The sequence below is a fragment of the Catharus ustulatus genome, chromosome Z (assembly GCF_009819885.2).
Source record: "Catharus ustulatus isolate bCatUst1 chromosome Z, bCatUst1.pri.v2, whole genome shotgun sequence".
Classification (NCBI taxonomy): domain Eukaryota; kingdom Metazoa; phylum Chordata; class Aves; order Passeriformes; family Turdidae; genus Catharus; species Catharus ustulatus.
In genome coordinates, this window is record NC_046262.2 from 58,239,444 (window position 1) to 58,262,938 (window position 23,495).

The window sequence follows — 23,495 nt, forward strand, 5'->3', positions numbered from 1 at the left end:
ACTTAACAGAAGAGAAGCAATTTCTATTTTTACTTCTATGACTTCTGCTAAAATTCTAGTGCTTTTTCGTGTCTTTTTTGAATCTCCAGCTCATGAAGTCAAATAATTTGAGGCAAGTCTTTGCTGTATTTTGGAAAGAAAAAGAAAAGAAAAAAAAAGCAACAAAAATACACCAAGGAGAAAAACAGAATCCTGGGATTCCTGGCTAAGAAAGAAACTGGAAAATGCTTCCTCTAGCTGCATTCACAAGTCCTGCAGGTCTGTGGTACTCTATTTTCTGAGCCCTTTTCTGTGGCATTTTTGAGACCGCAGACAATATTCTTAAGTGCTCTTGAATACAATGAGGAAATGAGACTAAGATGAATGGAGAAGCTACTGAAATATTATACACCATTTAGTTTCTTCACTGCTTTTATACACCAGGATTTTGAGTTCACAGAGCTGGAAATACTGAGATTAGTCTATTGATGTATCTTCACAACGTGCCAAACATTTGTTAAATATGAGCAAATCCAGAAGCTATCATGGAGGCTGCTACCTCTCTATCTCCAGTGTCTTTACATATTACAAGTCCTAGAGAGGAAATATTGGGGCTTAAAGCTCTAAACAATGTTCAGGATATTTAGAAGTTCTAATTGAAAGTGAAAAAAAAAGAAACCTAATTCTTTTCTCTCATCCAGCACCAAAAAGGGTCCTCCTCTAATCCATAGACTGAAAGGAATTCAGTTTGATGTCAAAGGACATTTCACAATTTAGCAGCTGTAAATATTAAAAGAAGGGCCAGTAAATCCCTTACAAAAAGGTGCACATATGCTTTCTGGGCCAGAAGCTTACCCCAAACCAGACAGTGAACTCATAGTGCCTGTGTGGGTAGTCAAGGCAGATTTTTGTCACAAAGCACAAGAATTAAAGGAAATAAAGGAAAGTATTGAAATTAGTTCCAAAACCCCTCTCTGGTGCAATAATATATTTTAAAGCTAGGTTCCTGACCACCAGAGAGATGCAAGATGTAAATAACTAGTCCCAGAAAGTTAAATTCAAGGAGCAGAGCACAAGTTTTGCGTGCACACCCGGCTTATTCTGAAGAAGTGCAGTACTTGTCACCATCAGCACCTGAGAAGCAGCTGATTTTTCTTTTATAAAGAAAACAAGTGGCACAAAATCAAAATGTTTTCACAAAGGACTCTGCTGTGTGCAGAAGTTCAAAAAGCAAATCTCTTTACACCAGCAAAGCAGAGCTGACCCTGCAGTTACACAGCCTGGAGTTCCTGGTGTGTTCCAATTTTACCCACTCTAAAAGCACATGACTCACTGCCCAAGTTACAGCCTTAATTTTCATCTTATGTGTTTAGTCATTTTCAATTATGTACGATTATGTTAAGAAAAGTTTGGCCAGAAGAGTTTATAGAAAAGCTAGTAAGCTTATTCAATAGTAAGCAGTCAGGTTAGTACATTAATGTGATACAGGTTACTGAAAGCCATGTTTTTCAAATATGTAAGAAAAAAAAGTCCAGTAGGAAATTTAAAAATTCCTTTCAGAAAACAGACCTGTAAAAGATATGTTGGAGAAAAATTTAACCCTTCTACTAGTCTTTGAATCCCCACAAATATTTTCTGTCATAACAGAAAAGAACTAGCCATGTACTTGAATTTAATAACCTGGGTAGCCAAATTTGTTACCATGGATCTTCTTGTACCATCTCATTTCATTAGAGACTTCTTCACAGAGCTAAAGATAATTGGAAGTAACAGAATATATGAGCCATCCTGTGAAGAAAGCACCTTTTTTGGAGAACAGGATTGTTAATCAGAGTCAGGAATAAGAGCAAGATAATTATGAAATAGGTTCAAATTGAAAGGGAGGAAATATATATAAGTTAGATATACAGAAGAAATTCTTTAGTGTGAGGATGTTGAGACACTGGAACAGCTTGCTTGGGGAGAACTTGTGGATGCCCAGTCCCAGCCAGTGTTCCAAGCAAGGTTGGATGAGGCTTTAAGAAACCAGATCTAGTTGGGATCTCCCTTGCCCATGGGGGACCTGGAACTAAATAATCTTTAAAGCTGTTTCTCACCCAAACTCCTCTGTGGGGTGCAATTCAGTTCTTTAAGTTAACTGATCTGTCTCAGCCTGCAGTGATGAAGGTCTTTCCTTCTGTGTAACTAATCCCTTTTTCTTCCAAGACCTCTATTTTACAGAAATATCTTCGTGATCCTCCACTGCTAATGGGCGTGGAAGGCCACCACGTATGGTCCCTGCAAAGAATGGACAGCAGGCATGGTGCTGAGCAGAAAACGAAAGGAGGCAGAAACTTACTATGAGGTGTTCTGTTTTAAGGAATCTGAGAACACTCTCAGCATTGGAACAGAATAAATAATGCAGTTTTAATTCAGTGGTGAAAGCTAACAAAAAAAGCAGATTAAAAAAGGATTCTACCAGGCTGATCTCAAAGTGAAACTTTCTGAATTGACCAGTTGTTTAAAAAAACACAGTGTGAATGGGGAAAAAAAATAAAGCCGTAATATCTCATATGGAGTAATATTATTGCTATGACATTACCAGGACAACCCCTTCAATTTTTCTATCCAAAATTATAATTAGTGATTCTAATTATTAGTAGTAAATTCTATGTGATCTTGCTCTTTTAGAGCTCTGTTTTTTCCCAGAAACTTTACTATTCAGAGTCAAAGGGAAAATTCCCTTGGCTTCAGCCAGCACAGCACTTCTGTGTGAAACCTGCAGGGCTGACATTTCAATTTCAAGTCAAATGTGTTTAATAATGAAGCTAGCTATGGGCAAGAGACCCACAGCTGTATATTGTCAGTGCTGGATGATGCTCCTTTTCCTGCTGACTATGGCCAGCTCTCTGCTTTTTCCTTCCCTCCTGACTGCTGCCTCCTTCCCTTTGGCTGCATTCGTATTTGCACAGCACTCATTTGAGCAATGATGCACCACATGGATGTCTCTGGAGCAGAAATGCAGTTTGATGCTACTGTCAGGAAGGAAGACTCTGGTCTAACATGCATATAAATACTAGCACACCTGTTTGACAGATGCTAAAGTTTGTGAAGAAACTTTTCTCCAGAAGTTTGTTTCCAAGAACAAAGATGGAGAGTGATCGCTTTTCCTGGACTTACTGTCCCCTACACACAAATCTTTCAGTGCCGTGTGCATCTTAGACAATACTGATGTTTGTAGGACTTACAGCCAGATATAATGTCTGAACCCAAGACAAATCTTCCCTTTCTCACTTCCATAACACAAAGTAAGCAAAACTCAAATCAGGTAGTAAAGGTTGAGGCGAGAATATAACATATTTTTGCCAGAAAGATCTTCGTGAAAAACTAATCTTGTAGACCCCCTAGACCTCTAGAGAGCTCTCAGAAGTGGGAAGCAATAAGCAAGCAAAACACAATGTTGAAGCCAGAAGCTCTGCAAATCTGGTCGCTGCTCAGAGCCATGGTCTCTGCATTCCTTACTCAGGTCACCTGAGTTGTCTACCTCAGCCTATCTGCTGTCCAGTTTTTCAGGTTGAGACACTATTCATTTTAAGGTAGCAGTATGAGCTAATTTATGACTATCTCCATCAGGCTGTACAATAGTTTTGGTGGCTTTTGCCTGCTTCAGTACAAGCGATTAACACGGATTATAACAGAGTAACCAAGGCAGAGTTGCTAGCTCCATTCGGTAAATTTTGTCCTTAAAAAGAAATCCCCTCTTGAATAAAATCTGTGTGTTTTGGTAAACTGTCGCCATGTCCATAAAATCACATGGTACTTTTTAAGTGTCAACATTACTTGCAAGATAATTGTGTATGAAAAGGATAGATTGGAAAATTGCCCCCAGCACAGTCAGGAAACAGGATTCCCTCTCTGTTGAAGCAAAGTGGCATCAGTACTCCCAAGCAGGTGGTCAGATGGGTCATTTTTTTGTAGTTCAACACACATTCCCACTCTGACTCTTGAAGTGGGAGTCAAAGACAGACAAGTGCCTAGTTGGGAAAGCTACGGCAGATCTCTCAGCTCATCTGAGTTGAAGGGAAGTTAATCAAGGAGAAAACAGACTTCTGGTGCAAGGGAGTGCTGTGAGAAAAGAAAAAGAGGAATACTTGCAGGTTTTCTCAGTCTGAGGAGATATAGGGAAGCACCAGGCAGCACAATAAATTGGTGGTGAACAAATACACCAGTTCTTCACAGCACTCATGCTGAACACGGGGTTTGGGATCTGGCCTGCTTAGCTGGTCCACCAGGGAGTCCTCATACCAGTTATAAGCCAATGCCTTTATTTCCTGGAAGTAACCAACATGTCATCTAATCTACAATAAATAAAAACTCAACAGACAAAAGTAAACTTGGGGAATACACAGAAAAGCTTACTTTTGATAATTTTTTGAGGTTTGCTGCAGCCCACTGCAAGCGTTCCAAGTCAGAACTACCACAGTCCAAACATTAGTCTGCTGTCCCTGTAATTCAGAGCAGAGAGGATCATAGGCCACAAAGATCAAGAGCTAGGCAAACTTCAGGGCTAGGCAAAGTACAGGTTTTGCACGAGGGTGACAGACAGCCATATGATTTAGAGATGGACATAGGTCCAGGCTCTCCCAGAAAATGGGTGAGCCAGCACCCGGGGTTTGGTGTGCATCCATCAATGTCATTTGTGCAGAGATGTGCTGTGCAGAGCATTATGTCCACATCAGATCATTAACCATCATACTATTAACCAGACCTGTAGACAAAGCTGAAATGCATCCATAACATTAACCTGAAAGACAATCCAACCTTAACCTTGACAAATTCTGAACTGAAAGATCAGCTTTGGCCAGAAGTGAACACATCCAGGCCTCCAGATATTAACTTCCCTCTCATTTGCTGTAAGTTCTCTGTGGAAAGTGGTTGCTGTAACAGCCCTTGTCAGTTCTGTCTTGAAGGGTTTAGTCAGTCTCAAGGATTGCTTTGGCTTTGCATTTGTACCTGCAGAAATGAATGGTGTGTAAATGTGTGTGTGTTTGTGTGTGCGTGTGTTCATGTATGTTCTGAAAACACCCCCTGACACAACAAATACAGGCTTAAGTTTATGAAAAAAATCTTGGTATTAATTCTAAACAGTGTATCCTTTTTTTAGTATTCGCCTTTGGGTTCTCCAGTTTTATCAAATCTCAAGTTTCCTGAAGCAGGGCTTTTTGCTATATCTTATGTCAAGAAACTGGCCTCAGACCCTACATTTTACAAAATCTGTTAAACCTTCAGCTGTGCAATACTGCCTGCTCTCAAAGCAACAGCTGGAGTCCTGGCTCCATGGCGATAAAAGGGGACCTTGTTTCTGATTTTCTGGGACCAGAATACCTAATGAATCTCTGTGTGCAAATCTTTGTAGGCCTGGATCCTAAAAAATTTACATGAAAGGATGTTCTACTTTCCATAAGTCATAAATTTAAATCAATATATTAATATTACAAATACCAGCTTTCCATGAAGTTAAGTTTAAAAGAAAAGTCTATTCAGTTGCCAGAAAGTCCTGAATATCTTGTAGAACCTCCCATTGTAAAAAAATATTTATAATTATGTTATTACTGTCACTGTAACCAGTCCCATTCATTTTCCCTAGCAAAGAGATGTGAGAGTTCAGTCTGGATATCAAATATTTATGAAAGACATATTAAAAAAAAAGAACCTCCAACAGAGCCATGAGGGGTAGCTTACTGGCATTATGCAGAAAAGGTTACTTGGTATTTGTTTACATCTTAAGACTCTGCCTACATATACTTTAGCCTGTGTGACTCCTTGACTTACCTTCAAGATTTTGCACAGCCCACTGTGCATGCCTAGCTTTGATATTGGCAAGCTCAGACTCCCAAGTTTTTGAGAATACAAATCATCCAAAGAAAACTTACACTGACATTTGGATTAGTTCTTGTTACCAGCAAAGTTGTGTGGTTCAGTTCAAGTAGTTCTTCTTTTAAGTTCCTCTTTTCGATTTCTACCTGAATCAAAACTGTCATTTGTATAGTACTGTGAGTTAACGTATGGTAAGACAGAGGGCAATGTAGTCTGAACTGCAAGGTATATAGATCTGAAGTAAAACAAGATTAGCATCTATAAATATGTGTGAGGAATGACAGGGTGATGTATTATACAGAGTGGAGCTGCTGGTAGAAGTGAACTCAAGGGGTTATGAGGTAAATAAAAATACCAGAACTCTTTACAGAAATTGTTTAATCAAAAACTATTAATATCATGAAAATGACCACGTTTTTGAAATAATATGTATTTCCATCAAACTACAGTTTTTGTTTTCAGATAAAGTGATAAATCCAATACAGTTACACATATGAGCCTTGGCTTGGCAACTGACATAATGTAAAGTTAGGCCTCCCTCAAGAACCATAACTAGTTTAATGACAACACGATCATGTAAATAGCAAAGTGATAGAATCTTGCACAGTAGCATGTGTGCAACTGACCTGATAAACTAGATTTTACTGAAGTACCAAACATCCTAAGTATTTGTGGAATATCTTTTATTATTTCCAGGGAGTAGATGAAGAATTGAATTGAAGTGGTCTTTAGCAACTGAAGTTCAAAAGATGCTGTAAGCTATATTTTAGTATTTAATATGTATTTTAAAAAGACAGCATCCGACTAAGGCACAGAAGGGTTATTGTTATTATATGAAAAATGAGGAACTAAGACAGGAGACAATGAAGTGGCTGCCTACAATGTGGTAGCTCAGCCTTTTCCTCAGGAAAAAAAGTGTTTTCTGATGCCAGTATGTTTCTTCATTCAAACAAACCATGGATGCACTTTTAATCTGCGCAGAGGACAAGTGATAAACTGAAGAGCTACCAGGCAAGTAACTGCTTCACAGCAGCAAGCAGCCCCCTTAAAACCCTCAGTGCCCAGGGTGGGGGTGATTACAGCCCCCAGCCCTCCTGTATGTACAATTATTACTGATGTATCCCATCAGCAAACATGTGTACAACATGCTAGCAGCCATCATGAGGAAAGCTTCTGCTGCCCTGCAAGTGTGCATCGCTGGCATCGAGAGCTGTTAGGTGCAGAGGCAGTTCTTGTTATGTGATAGACCAGGCTGTTTGGCAGGGTGTGCTAAAGCCAAGGAAAGATTACCTGCCCTTGCTTTATGTCGATGCACTGGTACAGGAAATGCCGTGGCATTATTTAAGAGAGCCATAACTTACTCCCATTACAGCCATTCATTTTATTAGCTCCTTGTATAACCAGTGTTCTGACAATGTTTTTGGAGGGCAGAAAAATATCTCCACAAGAGCATAAATGTTTTGTCATCCTTTTTCTTTGCTTTTCCAAATTTCTGCAACATTCTGGTCGCTCAGTGTCAACTAATGTACAATTTTCCAGTAAGGATTTCCCAAGTCACTGATTTTTAATGGGAGCAACCTGGGAACAAAAGTAGGTGGGGCAATCAATGTGCCTTAAACAACAGTAGACAGAGATGTAACTACAGAACAGGAAATGCAAAATAATATCCCATTTTACTAGGATAAGATATATCTTCTAATTTTATAGCCAAAATAAAATAAAATAAAATAAAAAAATTATAAACTAGAAGCTATTGTTACTGGTTCATTGAAGAGAAGACAAAGGGAGACTATTTGTTAACCCATTAGTCTCTCAGCATTTTTTTTTGTCAGATTAGAGTAGCCAAAAGGTACCTAGACTGAAGGAAATGCAGAAATCATGTACTGCTAGCTTCCAGTGCTCCTCCAAATATTCACCTACCCAATGAGTGTACTTCCCTTTATAAATCCAACTCCTGTAGAAACTCAAAAAGAAACCAACCTCAGAGTGAGGGAGCAAGGATTCATAGCCCCATTCAACCTAGGTTGCACAGAACAAGCCTCTGCTTGTGTCTCCATCTGTTTGTTTCCATTATGTATATACAAAGCCTAAGGCCAGGCACTGTCTTTCAACTACATTTGCGCTATGCAGGAAACATCTCTGCTTGTTAAATCTACTGGGTTTTAAAGCTTAAGCTTTGGGATAGCACCAAAATATTCATATGATCATCCCAGGGTAAAAAAAAAAAAAAAAAAAAAAAAAAAAAAAAAAAAAAAAAAAACCAACTCAAACATCTATTTGAAATCAACCATTCACCTCCTGCAAAACACAGGGGAGCAAATTCAGCCCCGATACAAATATGTAAACATCTCACTGACTTCAATGGCCATTCAGCTTAGCTGTGTCAAATCTGAATTAGGCCTTAGGTCTCAAACTGTCTTGTCTGCTTTTGCCATCTGTCTTCCTTTGCTAACCTAATTCCTTGTTAAATAGTGTGACCTTACTGAGTATGAACCTATTCTGCTGATCCTTTTTCTGCAACAAACATTGCTAGAGGCTAAAATTCCTGAAAGTTATGACTACTTTGACTGCCTCTGCCTCTAGATACTATGAGAGCTTCCTTTAAGGTGGTCTGAAATTCAGACTGTGAATTTAAAATTCCTGAACATTCAATCTTTTTGCAGTCATATCTTAGGCATTTTAAACTACTAAGCTGGTTAACAAGCTATAATTTATAATAATTCTTGGATTCACTATCTGTTTCCTTAGAGGTTTCTGAATTGGAAGCACTAAACATGGTAGTTCACACATCGTGTAGATGATGAGGGTGTTATACAGAAGAAAAAACAAACAAAACAAACAAGGGCAACAACAACAACAAAAAACCCAGACATGTCTCCATGCTAACAAACCGATGGATAATATATTTAGAGAACATATTAGAGAGAAAAGGCAGAAATGTGGCCAGTGACATCCCTTATCTAGTGATTGTGATGCTGAAGGAAGTACAGGGGATAGAGACTGTTACAGGGGCTCTCCCTATGTGAAGCCTCTTCCTGCTGCTGCCAAAAAAAAAAGTATTTCTGGTCCAGTAGGGCATTTCTTGTGTTCTTATACTGAGACAAAAATCCCATGCTGTTCTCAGAAAATAAATGTGGGAAATTCAAGCAACATACCTGCACTGTTAAAATAAATTAAGCATGACTGTTATTTTTTGTCTGTTACTTGCTACACATTGTGAAGAAACTATTTGAATAGCCTGAATAAGGGAAGGAGCACTCACAAACTTACTTACACTCAAGCTGAACTATTCACAAATCGAGAGCTTCTGAGGATCAAGTAATTTGATTATCATTTAAAGAGAAAGGGAAATTTTAAAAAGAGAGAAAAACCCCAACGAACAAAACCCCAAGTCAGCAAAAGCCACCTCCCTTATTTATTCATTTTGTTGCAAAAGATCATGTTCCACGCAAGACTTGATATTAAAATGCAGTGATTCTTTCAAAAAAGATGCTTTCTAATACACTTCTAATTTCCAAAAATCTCACAAGAAATAGAGCTTTCTAGATTTCAGCAGGAATGATTTAAGTAAGTAGCCTGACATTTGGGGGCTTACCCTGAAACCTGAAATTTCCTGCTCTTTGTTTGTTTTCAGAGCTGGATTCTCTGTCTACAGGGCAGGCTGCCTGTTTAAAGTGTTATTTTAGAATCCTATAAAAGTAAGTAATAACTCTAGCACTGAAGCAATGAGTATTTCAGTTACAGGTAATATGAAAGGTAATTGAAACCCTGATGTAATTTTATGCTTTCTTCATGCTCTATTCCGATGCTATTATGGGCTTATTGTCAAGATGGGAGCTGCACAAAATGATTATTGCTACTCTGGTGCAGACTCTACACTGGGTTTTTTTCTCAAAATGGTAGCTAATTCTCTTAGGAGAACATTTTACTCAGTCAACACCATTCAGTGTTCATGCTAAGGAGGAAGGGAGAGAACAAAGAAATGGGACAGGTAAGGAGAAATGCAAGTACACTACATAATCTACATTTTAAAATGAGGTGAGTTTTGCTTATTAAAGCTTTAGAATGCCCCCAGCTAGGCTCAGGGCTCAAACTTTGCAAAAACTCCATAATTGCACATACTGTTCATGCATCAGCTTCCACTTCTATGCAGCCTGCACAGATGGACTGTCTCATTAGGCAGGGAAGCCTCTCACATCACGGGCTGCCTTGCATGTGACTTCTGCCCCAGCAGGCAATGTGGGTGCTGTAAACTAAAGTAGTGTGGCTCAAAAAAAGTTGAAACCATGCATAGCTATCAAAAGTGAAGCATCAGGCTTTACTGTGTTTTGATGTACTATGGAATGCAAGTGCTCAAAGACTTTCATCTCCTCAAGAATATTTTTAATTTTTAATTTAGACAATGCATGTCACAGGACAGATAAACAGCTGAGAGAGAACAAGTAGAACTGAGCCACAAACCTGCAGGAGAAAACTACAACTGACTTTGAATTGTGGCATAGCTGTTTGTTCTACACTTGACAAGCATGTTTAGCATACCACAGACCCAAGAGTCAGAGTTTTTGAATTGCATCAGCAGGGCACATTTTAAGGAGCACATGTTGTGACTTTGAGTAAGTGAGAGAGGACAAAGCCCTTCAGGAATACATGGCTGGCCTATGCTCCTTTAGGAAATACAGAGAGAAAGCACCCCTTTGATGTCCCAGCCCCAGTATGTTTGCTTATCTGAAGGCTTAGAGGTTTTACTACTGTGCAGGTCTTCTGTTTCTGGATGATGCATGTACATGAGTTCTCAAAGCTTGGGACAATCTGGAAAGTTATATCCAGTTAGCCCATCTCTCTGTAGCAGGACTTAAAAATAATAGAAGGGTTGGAATGTATGGAGCTCACAGCTGGCAATGGCACAGCTGGCAGCCCCTGGATAAGAATTAAGGGACAAAGAAGTAATGTGGATGTCAATGTGGGAATCTTCTATAGACCTTCTAGCCAGGACAATATCAGCAACAAATTATTTGAGGAACTAAGAGGTAATTCCAAGTCAACTGCTTTTGTCCTTGCATGGGGACTTCAACTTGCCAGAAATTAACTGAGAGCATCACACAGCTAGTACAACCCATGCTGGAGGATTCCTAAAAACTAGTTGATAACTGTACAGAACAGGTCCTCAGGGAATTAACTCAGATAGATGCCATTGTGAGTCTGCTACTTGTCAGCAGAGAGGATCTTGACCATGGGGAGATGAGCGTCCATCCTGTCCACAGTGCTCACAGAACATCTGGTTGTTGTCAGGAGGAAAAGTGCCAGCAAAGCCTCAGCTCTGGGCATGACAAGAACAAAATTCAGGCTGCTCAGACCACCACTGAGTAGTGCAGCCCGGGACAATGCTTTTACTCACTTTTCAAACATGCACCTAAGGGCATAGGAGCAGGCAATTCCCAAATGTTGGAAGTGAAGTAGAACGACAGGAGGCCAGCTTGCCTGAACAGGGATCTTCTCTTGGAAATGAGGCAAAAAAATAAAGTGGAAACAAGGTCAGGTCATATGGGAAGAACAGAGAGATGTTGTATACCACTGTAGGGGGACAATTTCTGTGACCAGAGCTCAACTAGAGTTGAAGCTGGCCAGAAATGTGGGGGGAAAAAAAAGAGTTTGATCAAATACATTAATAGCAAAAGGCAGTGTAGGAATAACATTGGCCCATTACAAGATAAAATGGTCACCTCACCAACAGTGACAGAGACAAGGCAGAGGTGTTTAATGCATTTTTTGCCTCTGTCTTCAACATGGGTGAAGGACCATGACTGCGAAAATGTTCAACTCCCAGTCAAACCTGAAATTGTGCAAGATCTGCTGCTCCAGGCAGATCCCTACAAGTCTATGGGGCCTGATGGCATTCTTCCAAGAATCCTCAGAGTGCTGGCTGATGTAATTTCAAAAACTCTCCTGTTGATTTTTGAGCAGCCTTGGGAATCCAGAGAGATCCCAGCTCACTGGGATGATGACTGGAGATGATGAATGTTGTCCCAATTATCAAGAAGGCCAAGAAAGAAGACCCGTGAAACTATAGCCTGTCAGTCTCACTTCCATGCCTGGTAAAGCTGTGAAGTAGATTATTCTGGGAAGTATTGAGAAACACCTGAAGAACAATGCAGTTCTTCACTGGTCTTGGCCAGCACGGCTTCATGAGGGGAAAGTTCTGCTTGTCAAACCTGATTTCCTTTCATGACAAGGTAATCCACCTAGCTGATCAAGGGAAGCCTGTTGATGCAATTTTTTGGACTTCAGTAAAGCCTTTGATGCTGTCTCTCTGGGTGTCCTGGTCAGGACAAGTTGAACATGAGCCAGCAGTGCCCTGGCAACCAGGAGGGCCAAGAGTGTCCTGGGGACATCAGGCACAGCATCACAGCCAGGCAAGGGAGGGGATTGTCCTGCTCTGCTCTGAGCTGGGGCAGCCTCAGTTCCAGTGCTGGGGGCAGGTCTGGGTGCCACAACACAAAAAAGACATTGAGCTGTCAGAGAGTGTCCAAAGCAGGGCCATGAGGATCGTGAAGGGTTTGGAGGGGAAGCCGTGTGAGGAGTGGCTGAGGGCACTTGGTCTGCTCAGCCTGGAGGAGACTGAGGGGAGACCTCAGTGCAGTCACAACTTCTTTGTGAGGGGAACAGGAGGGGCAGGCACTGATCCCTGCTCTGTGGTGAGCAGTGACGGGAGTGAGGGTGTGGCCTGAAGCTGTGTCAGGGGGGATTTGGGTTGGATATTAGGATAAGATTCATCACCAAGTTGGTTGGGCACTGGAACAGGCTCCCCAGAAAGCTGCTCACAGCATCAGCCTGACAGAATTCAGGAAGTTTGGACAATGATCTCAGCCTTGTGGTGTGACTCTTGGGAATGGAGCTGTGCGGGGCCAGGAGTTGAATTTGATGACCCTTGTGGATCCATTCCAACTCAGCTTATTCTGTGATTCTGTGAAGTGTTGGTTGTTATACTTCTCATAATGCCCTAAGTATTGTCTGGAAGGTGATGGACATGACATAATTTGACATTACACATTAACTTTTACTCTGTCTGAAATCTTAAAACTTTTAGGTGAGAATGATAGCCCAATAGCATGAAACAAAAAAAAAGTATTATTTTCTTTTTAGTTTGGCTTTTGCTTTTAAAGCACTTGATCTCTTCCTCTAGTAAGGAGTCAAGAAATCCTTTACTGAACTCTCTAAAGCATATGGTTTTAATAAGAAACATCAGTGGAATTTTGACCAACAAGTCATGCCTCTTTTGAATGTTGTGGCTGGGAAATGAAACATTTCACTAGCTATTTTAACTTGGGAGTTGATCTGTGAATAACTGAGGAGGATATACCATATCTGGGTATTATGTTTGCCAGCGAAAACAAGTAGTAGTTTGAAAGCAAATATTATAATTTTTCCTAATTCTATATAATTTTCTAAGGTTGTCCGCAGAGGCCAAAGGCTGATGCCTCTGTAATTGAGCAGTAACTTTATAAGTACCCCCTCTGATATGACTGAAAGTGATTACCACGCAGCACAGCTAAGCTTAGGAGAGGACATGTGTCTTCATCCTTTAGTGCCTGAATATTATCTCTGATGTCCTTTTGTCAAAAGTCAGATTACATTAACCTTACATCAACAGTGATTTTACTTCGATTACACATTTACTAACTCTGTTCAGTGCTCTGGATCTTTTATTGCAGATAGTAGATCTGCCCTCAACTTCAGGTGAATGAATACATGGCCTGATAGGGTGCACTCTCCTGGATTGCACGACTTTCCAGCATTGCCATGGCTCATGCCATGATGACACCAATTCACTTGCACCTTTCAACTCTAGTGTGCAAGGTCTAGCAAGATTTGACTCTACCATGTGTTAACATGTGTGTCTAGTACAAATGTAGGCTTGAATGGGGTTCTTTCATATCTTGACCACAACAGAAGACAATGCATCAATTAATACAATTTTCTATCAAACAAAACTGGTAGCTTGACTCTGGAAGTATTGATACAAATTTTTCTGACAGAAAAGTTGCACAGTTCTTCAAAACAACTGACAGTATATTCTTAACTCAAAAGTATGCAAAATTGGAGATCAAACATTAGACTGCTTCAGATAGTCTGGGCTATGTCTGCCTCCTTGCAGTCTGGACCTTAACCACTACAAAATAATTAGCCACACAAAACCCACTCTCGGTGTTCTCAGGGGTCATCCTGTTGCTTTGTCAATAACTGAATTAGTTCTTCGAGGTTTTGTGCTATAAACCTCCTTGTTTTACTAGTTTAACTCATGCATAATCTGTGAAAATCTGGCAATATGACATTTTTTTACCAGTCTGGAACAGGGCTACTCAGACAAGTTGTATCTGTTCATTGCTAAATCCACAGGTGTGTGGTTCAATCACTTGTAGTCACCTTCAGAAAGCCTGACATTTTTGCAAGATCTTGAAATGCAAACCAGATTCAAAATGTCACCTCCTAGGAGACCATGAGGTGTGAAAGGAAAATTGATGGTGGTAGTTTCTCTCATATGCACCTTATTACCTGCAGCTAAATGTCAGCAGAGTATGTTTGTCCCACCCCCTCTGCAGTTATGGCATCTGACATATATAAAACCCTCTTGAGTCGAACTGGTTTTGCACAGGAAAAAGCAGATAAGCATAATTGGAAAATCATCTAAAGGCTGAAAATTGGAGATTGCTTTCCTGCCATTCCCAGGAATGGCAAGACACTGCCAAGGCACAGCCATTTACGTCAGCACTGCTATTTGGAAGTAGTGGGGAATGTCCTGTCTGCTGCTAAGTGTCAGCAAAGAGAAAAGTAGGTTTAACTGCACATGTCACTTTTGACTATCGCAGATGCATCCACAACATCTTCAGCACATGTATTTAGCATTCCCAACCATTGGTATATGCAACTTCTCCTCTAATTCAGAAAATACCAAAAAAAATCATTAAAATATGCCTTGTCTGCATCAGTGTGGGCAAGATCAGTGAGAAGAAGAGAGGAGATAAGATGTCTGACTTACAGCTAAGGGAATTTGACATAGTTTTTGCATTCCTTTCTGTTGGTTATGATGAGAGATTAGAAGCTTGTCTTCATAGTTATTTACACACATGCATTTCTTGGGGCCAAGAAATCTTTTATACAGGCGCAGCAAGGTTAGAACCACAAGCTGTCTCCTCCCCTGTATTACAGATGCACTTTCAGTGCTGTTTCTGTAAGTGATGGCTTTTCTTTCTCCTCACAAAGAATTGTTATCAGTAGCAGATAATCTTCCCGCTACTTTCTGCTTTCTTTCTGTGGTTAGGTTTTAGGTGTCGTGATTAAAAAGGACTTGCATTACATCACTTGTGCTTCCTTACTTCATATCATTCAAGGAGTTCTCTGCTAATTTTAAACCCTTGTTCAAGGCAATGAATTCATCATTTGGCTGGGCTTCTGTCACATTCAGGAACTAGCTCTAGACAAAGTTAGGAGGCTATCTGTTCTTTTAACAATAAAATATCACACTTCTTACCTGGCTATTCCAAATAAGAGAAGGTACTCCAAGGCAAATTATTACAAGTGAAGAAACAAAATTCACATGTTTTTCTCTTATTCATGCCTCCAAATTCATGTCAGAGTTTTGGCTTATGTTTTGCAGACATTTTCTCTGTCAAAAATTTTAGTGGTTCTCTCTTGCTTCCATCAAAAGTTCTTCATTGTGATCAAGATTGCTGGGACAGAGAGCTATTTTCTAAGTAACATTGCAATCTTATTCTCTTAGAATAACTTTAATCTTAGGGTTGGTCTATACTTAAGGTTTCTTTCCAAAATATATGTAGATTGTGGTTCTGAGGGCATTTTGATTTCTTCATAGCAGAAATTATGAACTTCATTGCACACTTGCAGCTATTTCATGGTACTAGAACTAACTGTTTTTCCCCACAGGCCTAAATCTATAAGAAAATGCACACAAGATCTGAATCAACACTAGTTCAGCACAGTTGTTCTCTAGAAACTATTTTGGTAGGTAGAAATTCCTTGTTAAAACAAGTGAAGGACAGGTATTGAGAGTAGTATTGCATGACCTTGTAGTGAATAGCTAAAGATATAACTGGTCTTCCAAGTCATCATCACTTCCCCCACAACTGAAACATGCAAAAACCACATAAAGAGCATGGCTAGACTGGACTAGTTCAAATCACTCCTGAAAGCCCAAGTTGAAGAGAGCTACTCCATCCCACTGATGGAGGTCTGTGCAATGGCTTTGATTGCTCTGCCTGCAACCACTGGTGAAAGTCCTCTTATGTGTTTTCCAAAACAGTGCCAGACATCTCCATCTAAAACATGCACCTGAACTCTGGAGATAGAGACTTTGACATTTATTCTTAGTACAGATGCAGCACAGTGCTTCTGGCATGGTCACAAATCAACCAGCAGCACTCTGAAGGACGTGACCAGCCAAAGCTCCTTTTCCTTGGGGCATAAGTAAGCGTGATTTCCCTCCTACTAGTCCAAGTAGGGAGATTTGTATTTAAGTACAGAATACATCACAGTGTGAAGCCTGGAAAAGAGAGAAACCGTTTGGAAAAGAAAAGCAAATCAGCAAAAGAGAATTGCACCATTAGTTCTATAACCTGGGCATTCACCCCAGTTAATAACATGACTATCAGATGCAGAAAAACAGATTATGTGAGCTAGTGTGCTTCAGACAATTGCTATGAGACACATCAAAAAGAAGTGCCACCTACAGCACTCTTTGCAATAGTTTTTCTAAGCCTGAAGATTTTATTAAATAGAATATAATTTTTTTCTTAACTCTTAGAGATGAGCCTTCAAAATGTGGTTAAAAGGGTAAGAAATTTTTCCTACTGTTGTTCCAAAATATAGCAAGCATGCAATGCCTCAACATGACATTAATTAAAGTGCAAAAAACAGATAAATTAGTGGTTTTCTTCACCACTTAAGTTATGCCTTTTTCTTCCTGCTGCCATGTGACCTCTCCCAATCTGAATACCAGGAAGCCACCAAGTCATTTAGTGGTTTAATAAACATGTCAGCACTCTTGCTAGAAGACCTTTTTCCCTAGATTCTGACTTTTTTTTTTTTTCTCCCTCTCCTTCTTTGGGGATTTTATTTTTCTGAATGACCTTCTATTAATCACAGGAACCACTGGGGAGAAACTCTACTTTGTAGTGTAACATGGCATCTGTCTGCTGGCTCAGCTGGGCACTGCCAAGATACCAACACAAGGACATAGTTGATCTTTCATTTTAAATGACAAGTCCTAGGTAGCTGAAAGAAAGCAGACCAAGACACAGCAGGAATTCCTGTGATCCAAGTCAAAGGAAAATAATTGTTCTAATAAATTGCCTCCTTGACCTGTTCAAGACCAGGTTAAATGATGATCCAGGACTTACATGGATTGAGCTGACCTGTTCCTTTCCAGTCTGAACAGGGCAGGAGGCACTCTGGTTAACAGCAGACTGGCCAATAGAACCAGGATACAAGCACCCTGCAACAGGGAGAAAGGTCCAATCTGGGAGTAGTAGTTTTGCTTCTGGGACTCAAATACAATGTTCCTCAGCTTTGAAAAGGACTAGAAGTGTTCCCACAAGCAACCTGTCTCAGTGAAAGAGAAACAACTGATCCATCTGCATGCAAGCAGACTGTTGATTTGGTCAGACAAAAATCACTATCTTGGGAGAAATGAACAAAGCTTGATTTAGTTTTCCTCGTGAATACTCTTAAGTGCTTTATCTGCCTTTTCCTCAGAGGAGACACATATTTCCCCTAAAATAGTTTTCTGATTCAGCTTCTCTTATGCTACAATCTGCTCCTTTACTGAATCAATTTCTTTGACAAGAGGATATAGGCTGGCAGATTTTGAGGGGATGGAGGCTGCACCAGTGTTAATGGCTATATGGCATAGGTTTGGAGTTGTTTCCTGACAGTTTAACAACACAGCAATGGAGTCCTTATGCTGAAAACAAGAGCTCTCTGTTGCTGAAACAAATACCAAAACTAAGATCCTGAGTCTGTAGCTGCTGGGTTTTCTAAGGCAGTTTTGGGTCACTGCAAAAAGTTCACAAACTTTAGTAGCTGAAACGCACCTAAAAGTTTCCCTTCTCTGTCTAGCTTCTGTGGAAGTAGAACAGAAACTCAAAGTGTTTGGGAGACTGAGACTGATGGAGCAAGGACCCTTGAGATGAGTTTGATGGCCCCAGGTCAAAGCTAGCCCAAGCAGAGGTGTTTCCCTGTGGTCACAGTGCTGAAGAGAAGAACTATGATTCAGGAACAGTCTGATAAGATCTCCCCTTGCTTGTTAAGAGCAATGAGTGAGTGTGCACAGCAGTTTTCCAGATTCCTCACCAGTACCTTTCTTTTTCATCCATATTTTGCAGATTCACTGCCAAACACATCACCAGGAACTACTCTTACTGGACTTTTATTCAAATTTCGTCCTTCCTGTCTTGACAACACCTGTTCCTTTCTCTAGTGGCTAATGCTGGTGAGAGCCCAAATTCCTCCCACTTATCTGCACCTTGATTTCTCTCTCAGGCCAGCATATGTCTCTTAAGGAAAAACTTTTAGCTCAGCTTCATTCCTGTACTATTATTTTATCCTCTTTATTGCAAAACTCCTGTCGTCTATCAAACCCTATTCACAGTTGAAATGAACAGCAAATAAAAGGAAACAAAGAAGTCAGCACAGTGCTGCACAGAAGTGGAGCAAGCATGCACAGAGATGGATGAAAAGCCACTGAGCCCCAATAGTGCTGATGGAGCTGCCCTGGAGCTGTTCTGGTTCAGTTACTTCATCACTGCTGTACACGCAGTGAAAAATGTGAAACTTTAACTGCATTAATGGCAGCAGGAACTGGTATTATCTAGGCCTCTAAAACATGTCCATGGATGTGAATGTGTTTGGATATATATTTTTTTTAAAATCTAAGGGTGATTATGAAGTTGCCATGTCTTCCATTTAAATTAAATCTGAGGTCCATGCTATAGCAGATAATAGATAGCCTGTCACCAAAAACAATGTGGGATTAAGTGTCCACATGATATTTATTTTGTGAGATGTGTAGAAAAGATATACAGTAATTTCACGACTACAAGGCGCACCCTTTTAACTACAATTTTTTCCCGAACCCGGAAGTGCGTCTTATAGTCCAGTGCTCCTTATCTGATGGACAAAGTTGTGACATTTGCCACCCTGGAAATGTGAGCTGCAAACAGGGGGCGGTGCCGCAGGAGCACCGAGTTGCGAGGAGGGGTGGGAGCGGGCAGCCACGGCCAGCAGGAGCTGCAAGGGGAGGGAGGGAGCTGCCCTGGCCCCTGCACGGGGGGAACGAGGAGCCGCCGGCCACGGGGGGAGCGAAGAGTCACAGGGGCTGCGGGAAAGCGGCGGCGGTGGCATAGCCCCCTGCGGCCGTGGGAAAGTGGTGAGAAGCGGTGGCGCTGCCCATGCGGCCACCGGAAAGAGGGGAGAAGAGGCGGTGCTGCTGCCAACTGCAGGGAAGGGGCAAGAAGCGGTGGTGCTGCTGCCAACCACAGGGAAGGGGTGAGAACTGGCGGCACTCCCCGTGCGGCTGCCGGAAAGGGGCAAGAAGCGGAGGCACTGCCTGTGCGGTCACTGGAAAGGGGCAAGAAGTGGCCAGGGTGGCCGTGCCACCAAGCCGAGCGAGGACGGGTGCCAGGTCAGCCGAGACGCCGAGCGAGGACAGGCGCTAGGGTGGTCGAGCCACTGAGCCGAGCGAGGACGAGCGCCGGAGTGGCCGTACCGCCGAGCGAAGACGGGTGCTGGCGCAGCCGAGCCGCCGAGCAAGGACGGGGGCCAGTGCAGTCGTGCCACCGAGCGGGGATAGGTGCCAGGGCGGCCGTACCGCCAAGTGAGGACGGGGGCCAGGGCGGCTGTGCCACCGAGTCGAACGATGGACGGGCGGCAGGGTGGCTCCACGGAGCTGTGAGGGGGAACAGCATGGTGGCACAAGGGAGCCACAAGGGAGAACGGCACAACAGGAGCACCAAGTCGAACGAGGGAACGGCACAGCAGGAGCGCCGAGCCAAGTGAGGGAATGGCACGGTGGCTCCGTGGTGTCACGAGGGGGAACAGCACCATGGCAGCATGGAGCTGCAAGGGGGAGGCGGCCCTGCGGTTGTGCCGAGCCTCACCTGCCAGCACCGGGGGCGGGAGGGAGTGCCAGGGCCCACTGCACAGGGAGGGTGCCTGCGGCTGCCTTTGAAAGCCTACACTGATCTGTGAAAAATGTTTCCAAACTGAGCCCCTGCCAGTAAACTCCACGATCGTGGGTTTCCGTTACTAATTCGTTACTTTGTTGCACGCGGCACAGATCTTTGCAGTAAAAAAAAAGTGCGCCTTATAGTCCGGTGCACCTTATCTGATCTACAAAGTTGCAAATTTTACCGACTCCCGGGGGGTGCGCCTTATAGTCCGGTGTGCCTTATGGTCATGAAATTACTGTAATTTTCTTATGCACGTTAATTTCTAGGCCTCAGACTTTCATGACTTTCTTCTAGTTAGGCACATTTATTATCACTGTAATGTTCTCTTCTTAATCTTTCAAGTGTTGCCACATCGATGGGGAATATGTCTTATAAGTGGAAAATTTAAGACAGTACCAGCACCTTCCAAAGGGAATGCAGAAAGCTAGTTGTGGCACTGGTGTGAAATCGGGTAACCCACACCTCCACTGAGCATGCAAGTCACCAGGCTACGCTTCCCTGGTGGGCTTAAGCTGCACCTACATCAGCATTTCATCAGAGAGCAGTAGTACGGTTTTTAGTGAACTCATCCGTCTCTTCTCTACCACATTTGCAGTGGATTCAGATGTGGAGTCATTCACACTACAGGTGTACTGTTGAGTGCTTTTGGAGGAAACCAAACCAGAAACTGTGATGCGGGGTCACATGAAACACTTTCCAAACACTAGAGTAAACATAAATATTCAAATCAAGTAGCACTTCTTATGACAGTATGGTAATATTCACTCCAAGGTAACATTCACTATTTCAGGAAATTAATACAAACCACCACAGAAACAGATTAAATCTAGTCTGACATTAAATCCTGGAAGTATTTATAATATCAGTTTAGATATTTCAGCACCAACTGTTCCCAGCCTCTGATGCAGTCCAATAGCTACAGTGTAATGCAGAGGCATCCATTCAAGGATAACATGCAAATGCTTCACAGTTCCAAATACAGTAATTTCACGATTATAAGTTGCACCATTTTGACTAATATTTTGCTCCCACCCCGGAAATGCGGTTTACACTCAGGAGCAATTTTCTGAAATTTCCAACCCCAGAAGCGCAGCCGAGATGTCGAGCCGAGCACCTACCAGTAAAACCTGGGATTGCGCGATTGTTACAAATTGGTTACTCTGTTACACGGCAGGTGGAGCCGGGCTCTATGCCGGCAGCACGGGGGTGGGGAGGTGGGGGCTCCCTCCTTCAGGCAGTGCAGCCTGGGAGAGAGGTAGGCGGAGCTGTGCTGTCATCCCCGCGGCCCAGGGGGGAGGCGGGGGGCTCCCGCCCCCGCCTACCACCGCTGCAGGTGCAGGCAGGCTCCGTTCCCCTCTGCTGCCACAACGGGAGCAGGGGGGCTCCTTCCCCTCCTGCCGCTGCTGCCGTGGGTGCCAGCAGGCTCCATCCCCGCCTACCGCCGCAGGTGCCAGTGGGCTCCGTCCCCGCCTGCCGCCGCCACTGTGAGTGCTGGCGGGCTCCATCCCTGCCTGCCACTGCGGGGCAGCACCAGGTCGGGGTGAGCGAGCCCAGCGGCAGTGGCGGCTGGCCCCAAGCAGCCCCGCCCAGCGGCAGTGCCGGGCTGGGCCACCTGGCCCCATCGGCAGCCCCGAGCGGGCCAAGCCAGCACGGCCCAAGCCGAGCCAGTAAACCCCACCATCCCGCAATTCTGTTACTATTTGGCAATTTTGTTGCACGCGGGTCCTCGCTGCGAACAACAGAGCAGCTCATACTCAGGTGCGGTTTGTCATTGTGAAATTACTGTACATTGACAAAAAAGATGCGCAGTAGCTCGAGTATGAAGGGAAGTTTTACTGAAACTGTGTAAAAAGGCACATAGCTCTATTTCACGTCTGGTTTTGGATAGCAGATGAGCATATAGATATCAGTAGACAATCAAAGGCCCATTATGCTGAAATGTTATATATGGATAGATAAAAATAAGGAACCTTTTGGCCTGAGATTAGCATCTATCTCTATCAAAGAGAGCTGGAAATTAAAAAATAAAAAAATAGACAAAAAAAACTCAGGGCAGAATAAACTAGTTGCTTTTTCTGCAGACTCACTTCCAAAGCAGCAATGCTCTATGGGAATCCCATAGAGCATAGAGATGAATGCAAAGAAGGGATCAATCCTGTGGTAAAGTCACAGGATCAGAGTTATGACTTTGTGGACTGTTTCAGAGTGTGGAGAACACAAGAGAATTGGTCTCAATTCAATTCCTACTCACATTGGTTTTAATGCAGCTCTCAAACCCCCACTAAGGGCTACCTGGCTCTGTGGACTATATGGACAACATAGTTCAGCAGGTAGGAAGAGAAAAAGCTAGTTCCAGGGAACCTGTGCTGGAAAAAGTTAAAAGCATTTTCAGGATTTTTAAGGACACATAAGTTCCACTGGCACTTTCTAATGTTCTCCTTCCAGAGCAAAAGAAGTCTAACTGAAACAGCAACCAGCCAATACTGTTAGAAGGAAAGATGCAGATCTGTAGTGAAAGTCTCTCAACTACAGCTCAAGCTAACACAGTTAGCATGTGCCACTGTCCACTGGAGAAAAGCATATGCATCTCTGAAGCACAGATCCTTTTTGCATAAGTAATCATAACACAATTGTGGTGCATACACTCAAGATTATAGACTCAAGTAGCAGCAGAGGGCATGAACAACTATCCTTGTATTGAACAAGGGCTGCAGAGCCATTTCAAGATGTATTATTATGTGAGAGACCAATCTCAAATTTAGTAGGCATGCACTGTGCTGTGGTAGCATAAGGAACATCATTCAATGTACTCCCTCTGTGTACCTTCAGCAGAGCTACTGGAGATGATATACAAATCCTTACACATTTTCCTTCTCTATAGAGGAGATAATGTAGACACTATAATTTAATTTCATAATTTAGGAAATATTCCCTGATTTAATCTGACTCTAACCCAACATTATTTAATTATCACCAGTGTTGTGGAAATGGAAATTCCAAAAGCAGCCAAGCAGCTGTCTGTGGCTATGCTTGAGCAAGATTGTCCCTGAAGGTGAAATCAGCTGATATGTTGTTACCTTCTTCGAGGCCTAAACCTGATGCAGAAATAAAAGCACAGAGGTTGTCCCAGACAGGCTGTCCATGCCATGACCTGCGAGCTGTGCTTCTGATCTGACCTGACCCAATAAGCAGTGGTAACTACCACCTGCGTCACAAAACAGCATTCTCTAATGACATACTCTTAGTTAGGGGTCTAGGTGCTCTTATTTGTCCTGCCTTTGGACGCACAGAAGTGATGAAAAGTCCTCTGGCTTCTCCTAGAGACAGGACAAGCTTATGTAGGGAATAGTGTGAGCACAGGCACACCTTCAGCACAGCAACACAGATGAGCACAGAGCAACCAGAGACTAGGGAGTTGTC

The 23,495-nt window shown here is 42.4% G+C and overlaps 1 protein-coding gene across 6 annotated transcripts in view; it reads left to right on the forward strand.

Moving 5' to 3' along the window:
- The window catches only part of PALM2AKAP2 (PALM2 and AKAP2 fusion), a 268,357-nt gene that overhangs the window by 137,102 nt on the left and 107,760 nt on the right, over positions 1–23,495 (forward strand). The window lies entirely within an intron of this gene.